The following is a 7,150-nucleotide window of genomic DNA, read 5'->3' as shown; positions in this document are numbered from 1 at the left end:
AGATCTCTTTCAGCTTCTCTTCTTTTCTGCAAGCAGAACATTGTGAATTGTTAACACATACACAGTGAAGAAAATGTGTTTGTGTTTAATGACATCATTCTTATCAATGTGATTTATGATCTTTTAATTATCTCCTGCCCCCCAGTTTGAGATTAGTATTTATTTTCTCCTTTCACATACTTTTTCGTTTTCATTCACACGCCACAACAGGAAGATTCATGGCGATTCATTGCATGTGGCGTTTCTTTGCCAGACAATTTTAAAAAGCAGCAGAAAAACTGCAATACTTGAGATTTAAGCCCACAGTATCATTATCTGGACAACAATCATGGTCAATCCACAGAGAACTACAGCTCTATAAGATTAGATTGAAAGCAATAGGAGAAAAGTGTGCAGAGGGTAAAGGAAAGATGAGTTATGCCTAAACCTCATTAAACCTTCATTTCTCTCTCATTCTCTCTTTTATCTCTAATATCTCTTTCACATCCCTTTTCCAAGACTGCAACAGCAATTTAAAGTAAAGTGTAGCCTTTGGAAAAGCAATATATTGTGGTCCTGTGACACACCTCTGAAGAATGTGAGAGCCTGTGCTTGACAAACTGAACACATATCAAGCGAATAGGCGTTTTCGAAACAATGTCTTTTGTCACCCGTGTTTTAGCTTTGGGGTTTGGTGAAAATTCCCGCTGTCTGTAACTTGGAGTGAATGCATATTTTATTAATGCTCCGCACCATGTGTGTTGTATTTATGACTCCACGCAGGCTAGACAGAGCTCCTCAGAGTTTGTGTTTTTCTGCTGTGCATTATTTAGAATATGACAGGGATTGTTTTCAAGTTTGCTCTGCATTCCCATACAGTGTCTCCATTAAATATGGATCTGCTGGTGAGAGTGTGGCATGTTGAGCTGTGCGTACGTTCACCATGTTTTCATTTTTGAAATATGGCTTTAATAAAAAAACAGGGTGATAGGAGGATTCAAGGGTCGACCTTTGTGTGTAGCCGACTTTGCTTTCTGATGAGCGTCATTGGGTTTGGACTTTCAATCTGTTGAGGTGTGGGATGATGGGTATGAAAAGGCAGTGAGCCAGCTAGAGTCCTGATTTCCCAACCTGACAGAGGTCAACACTGCAGGCTATAAAGATCAGTCTGTAGGAACCTCACTTGATGTATTGGGCTTTAGTATAAATACAATGTAAAGATTTGCTGTATAATTATGCAGCTGTTTGCCAGTAATTTACTGTAGATTAAATTTATGTTATTTACTGGCAAAAGTTTATTTTGAGCATTAAACTTGACTTGAAAAGTCTTTATCTTCTTCACAGAATAAAGCTACAGTATAAAATAAGAGCCTCATGCAAAGCATCCTGGGAACCAGAAATCCTTATCAACCTTTTTCTGTTTTTGGTTCCCAGAATGATTTGCATATGGCTGTTATTTTAATTTTATTCTGTAAAGATAAAGACTTGTTAATGTTTAATGTTCATTTAACTTTGAACAAACTACTGCTAGTAAATAACATACATTTAAATCTACAGCAAAATAAACAGCTGCCAGTAGGCCTAATAATGTAATTACTACAGAAATTATTTACAGTACCTGTATAAAGCCCATGAAGATGACTTTGTCAAAAATGAGAAAATAATATTAACCAAATCCTCTTGGCACGTATTATATGTTTATCAAATACTTTCGAAGAAGTCTATTTTTTTAGAAGTGGAAGTTTTTGCCCAAAAAGAGAGTCAAATTTGTTAAATTTCAATGCTGCAATTGCTAATTTTTCCATAGCATTCTCATGGATCTCCGGATTTTTCCGTGGTCCTGCTAGTGACTGTCTTTTTCCGTGGCATTCTCACGGATTGGTTTCTCAACAGTTTTTTCCTATTTTCAAACCATTTTCGCTTCGGTTTAGGGTTAGATTTGGTGTTTGCGTTAGTATGTCACTTTAACTATTGGTTTATATTATTTTTTCGGATTTATTATTTTATATTTTCTAAACTTTAAACAATTGTCACTTGGCGTTGGGGTTAGAGTTGGGTTTGGGTAAGGATGTCATTTTATGTAAATCTAATCCTAAACCGAAGCGACAATGGTAAGAAAATAGGACAAAACAGCTGAGCAACCAATCCGTAAGAATGCCACGGAAAAAGACAGTCCCGTAGCAGGGCCACGGAAAAATGCGGAGATCCGTGAGAATGCCACAGAAATTTTTTTAAAAATTCTGTGACTATCCCACGGAAATTCGTGAGATCAGGCTGCAATTAAATGACATTTGCCAAAATAAGGCATTTGAATTACAGATAAATAACATTTTCATTGCCATAATGTAAAATTACTGATAAAAAAATGCTTATTTACAAGAAAATGTCAGACTTTATAACAGCTTTTATGTGAAACATACAACACAACCTTATTCCCATATCAGGTATTATATTTCTTAATGCAAAACAATGACACCGAACTGGCTTTATAAAATGTTGATTTCGGTTGTGTCCTTAAAGCGTCCATAACACACGCTGTTTCTGCGTATCTAATGTTAATCTGGAGTACCTATAGAGTAGTATTACATCTTTCATATCTCCGAAGACTCTTTACTTTTATCAGATTCAGCTTTACTGAGTTTTTCCAATAACGTGAAAACATTTGGAAGGAGGAGTTACTAGCTGCGGGAGGAGCGAGTCGGAGTCAACACTGACTGGATAACTTATGATTCCCTACATGTTCGTGTCGTTAATATAATATGCACTTACGGGCCTATTTTCAACATAACACAGAAGTCTTACTTACCGCATGCAACTTGACCGGTTGGGACTTTTCAATGAAATCCAGCGTTAAACAAACACACATGCAAAACTCCGCTGCTACCCCGGATAATAAACTATATCTATTGTTTCCATAATGCTGACTTTCTTCTCTTTACATCGAAAAACACACTTATTTCTTGCCACTGTTGAGTTTGATATAAAACAAAGCTGTCGCGTGAAGTGATACGTGTAACTTGGCCTGTGACTCGGCTCTCGCTCTCCCGCTGATTGACGTGTGTGTGTGTGGTTTTACGGGGGAAGTGCCCATAAAAAGAAATTTTACGTATAGTGTACACCTGAAACGTCAGCAGTTCCTGTAATTGAAAAAAAAATGAACAAGTCTTTCCGAAACTTGTATGAACCCTGGCGAGTGCATTCAGCACAGAAACACGTCCAACTGCTTTTTGACGCCTATGTTAGGCATGAGGAAACCAACCCTAAAACAGTGTTAATAAGTCAGAATGCATGAAATACCATTGACCCCCCCCCCCCTTTAATATTTTAATTTGGTAGTAAGAATGGATTTCAATATAATCCTTTAGTTGTGACTCTTTTAAATGTGCACATCAGATCCACATTAAGGTGCTCATTCCAATGCAAATAAGATTCTGGCTTAATTAAAAATACTTTCAAAACCAAATAAGACTTTTTTCTAATTGTTTTAGTAAAAGGATTCATGCTGCGGGAACACAGCTGGAAATGGAGGGCTTGTTAAAAACTAGTTTGGGTTATTAGCTGTGCCCTTCCTCATGCAATGAGAACTAAGCTAAGAGGTTTGGCAGAATAATGTACCATGTCGAGAGACAGAGCATTTCTACCATGTGTTACCAATTTAAGGGAAACATTGTAAAATCATCCATGGTGAAATAAACAAACTCACAGCAACTATTAATGTAATTGTTGTCCAAAATTACATTGTTTGAATAATTACTGTACTGTATTTAATAATGTGTAGTTGCAATTGCTGCTTAGTAATATTGAATTCTTGAGGGGAATTATTGATGTTATACTGTTTGTATTGTGTAATGTCTCGTTGTTTGTCAGCCATATATTGTTATGTGGATATTGCAACATGAGCAGCTCAATGCCATGTTTTGCCTTAGACCTGGACTTGGATTTAAGTGATTTAAATTGATTATTAGTGTTACTAAAACATTTGGTTTCCTTCAATATTATCAAGGCAAATGCATTTTTTGATTTCTGAAACAAAGATTTGTATTAAATGTAATGTCTTCTTTGATGTGCACAACAAAAAAATCTATTTTAGAGTCAGTAATATGAGAGAAATTTACTGTCTAGCCCAGGGGTCACCAAACGTTTTTCTCTGGGGGGCCACATTATCGTTCCTGACTGTGATGGGGGCCGGGTCAGCTATATAACATAGAATTGTATGAGCCAGACCAAAATGACCACCAGCAGGCCTCATTAGCCGTTTTTTAGGGCCTTTGCGAGCCAGGGCTTCAAACGAGCCTCACGGAGCCAATAGCCTCCGACCTCCAGCTGCGTAGCCAAAATCAAGACGCGTTTGCATTGTCAAGCAAATAGCGCCGCAGGGCTTCAGAAAACCCCGCCCTTAATACGCCTACCTGGATCTAACGTCACACAACTCCGCCTGTTTTACCGTGAGGATGTCACTTCAATCTGACAGGAGACGGGAGTTAGAACGCATTATCATACAACAAACATAATGAACATAACTGAGGCGGCTGTTTGCACAGTGAAAACCAAGATGAGAAGAGAGAGATGTTTGCTCCATCCGCGGTGTTACTCTTGAAGTTTATGTTGGCTGCACACGAGCGATCTCACGACGAGACAATTTCAGATCAATAAGCAATAGTAAACTTTATGAAGTAGGATGATTACAAATAAAGCATTCATCTACCTAATGTGCCATTAAACTATATACACAATATTTTAAAGAATATAACGAGTCCTAGTTTTACATTTATGTAAAATAATCTTATTTTAAAATACAGGTATGCACGTGTGTCTAAATATGTAACGTTAAGTTTGTAATCATAGTATCATTAAAACCAATCACAGCAAACAGCACGCGCAGGTTTACTTGTCAATGCGGCAATGCCGCTCACAAACGCGCGAGGCTATGTATGTGTGCTTGTCATCAAAGACGGTTATTGTCACAAACGCTCAAGCGCGTGCTTGTCAATCACGGACATTAAATCCGCCGATGCGAACATATGATTACTTTCCAAAGAACAATTACAAAAATTAAATTGCCTCATAGGGCCGGTTCAAGTAGTGGGGGGCAGAGAGGCTGGGGGGCCGGTCAAAGGGGGGTGGCGGGCGTGAGTCTTTAGTTTGGTGACCCATGGTCTAGCCCAAATGCAGCAGAAAGAAAAGTCTACTGGTTGCTTTATTTGCTAAAATAATAGATAGGGAGCCAGTTTATTTTTATGGCCAATAAAAAGAAATACATTTCAGAGCTACAGCACCATGGAGGGTTAAGCTTCTTTTTTGCTTGTTTTGTTTTCATTAGGGGTCAAGTGTCAAACCCATGCAATATATTTATCCCATAATATTGTTCCTGTCAAAATACGAGAGAAGGGACAAAAACTTGCACTGAACTATCAAATTTATTATGTATTTTGTTTGCTGCCTTAGCAAAACCATCTTCTAACATGATTTTTTCTAGAATTTGAGAAATGTGTGTTTGTTTATTTGTTTGTTTTTAAAGTGTAACTAAACCCCTTATCAAAGCCTGACTCCACCCACTGGCAATATTTGAAAAATGCAAAAAAAAGTGGGCAGATCCCAACAGAGATAGAGGGGACGAACTAAGCTCGTACCAAGTGTGTGGTGAGATCGTAACAAGGGCGTGGTGAGCTTGAACCTGCTTACGTCACAAGTTATTTTTTGGACCCAACATCTAATAGGAAAATTTAACTGCAGTAGTCATCGTTCAACCTGAAGAGGGCAGCACTCAGACGTTTTTACACCATATATTGTAGTATTAAAACACTTGTCAAAAAAGTCAAAAAAGTTACTAAAATCAATGAACAGCCCTAATAAAGCATCATTCTTACAGATCATTAACTAAAAAAGTTGGTTTAGGGTTTAGTTACTCTTTAATGCAGTTGCAGCATCTACAGCTATGATCGTGGTGAAACTGGTTAATTTATATACAAGTTTATTCACACACACACACACACACACACACACACACACACACACACACACACACACACACACACACACACACACACACACACACACACACACACACACACACACACACACACACACACACACACACCTTCTTTTTGTAAGGCAACAGTGTTACCCACCGAGCCACTGTGCCACCCCAAAACGTGTGTTTAAAAAAGGAGTAATAGCAATACCTACATTAGTAGCTCAACGGGTAGAGGTCAAGACTCAAGGTTGTAGGTTCGATCCCCAGTGAACACACAAATTCTTAATATAAACACAATATGCCCTGTATGTTGCTTTGGATAAAAGTACAGTATTTGCCAAATAACAATACATTAAGTCACCAATCTTCTCTCACATTATCACTCTTAGGTCAAGGTTATTGAGAAAAGACTGCATAAAAAAGTCTATGCCTTCATTCGTTTCCAGTCATTGTGTAAAATGTAGACGACCTTGGTGCAAGGGCACAGCAGTGTAAAGAATGAATGCTTGTGTCTCCTGTTACTCTGGAGAATCCGGCAGTCCATCACTGTCATAAGCTCATTATTGATTAGAGATGTGTTCACAAACTAGCCTGTACATCTTTCAGTGCTTCAATGCTAAAGTGTCTATTAAGTAGGAAACATTTATCAAGTACAGTAGGTCACTGATACATTTAATTGGTGGAGTGTAATTGAACATCTAAATGGGTACGGTGTAGCACACAGCAGATGTGCCCGGATGGGATCAGGATTGCTTTTCCATCCTAACCCTTTAAATACAGCCTCAAGCTTTGTACAAACACCAGCAGGAAATTGCTGCAAATTGTAGATTCACCATTTCCCACTGCATGCCACAGAAGGCATTATTCTCCCCCATGCAAATCTGCCTGCTGTCGCTCATGTTTGTTGGTAACTCACCCTGCTATACTTCAACCTTTAACATCCCCTCCCAACTATCATCTGATTAATTATGCTTTATCTCTGGGGGCCTCGCTCAACCCCTGCTGTTCCTCCTGCGAACAAACCTCGAGGCGTGTTTGTTTTTCTCTGATTGACTTCTTGTGCCATAATTATCACAAAGTGCTTTGGTTGCAATTAAACCCCCTTCACCGGTTTTCTCATTCGCTTGCTCATTTCAGGAGAAAAGTCGCTGCGCAGTTAAGATAACATAGAGGAACCCGAAAGTATAGTGTGGAATT

The sequence above is a fragment of the Misgurnus anguillicaudatus genome, chromosome 15 (genome assembly GCF_027580225.2).
Source record: "Misgurnus anguillicaudatus chromosome 15, ASM2758022v2, whole genome shotgun sequence".
NCBI classification, from domain to species: domain Eukaryota; kingdom Metazoa; phylum Chordata; class Actinopteri; order Cypriniformes; family Cobitidae; genus Misgurnus; species Misgurnus anguillicaudatus.
Note: the sequence above shows the minus strand (reverse complement) of the source record.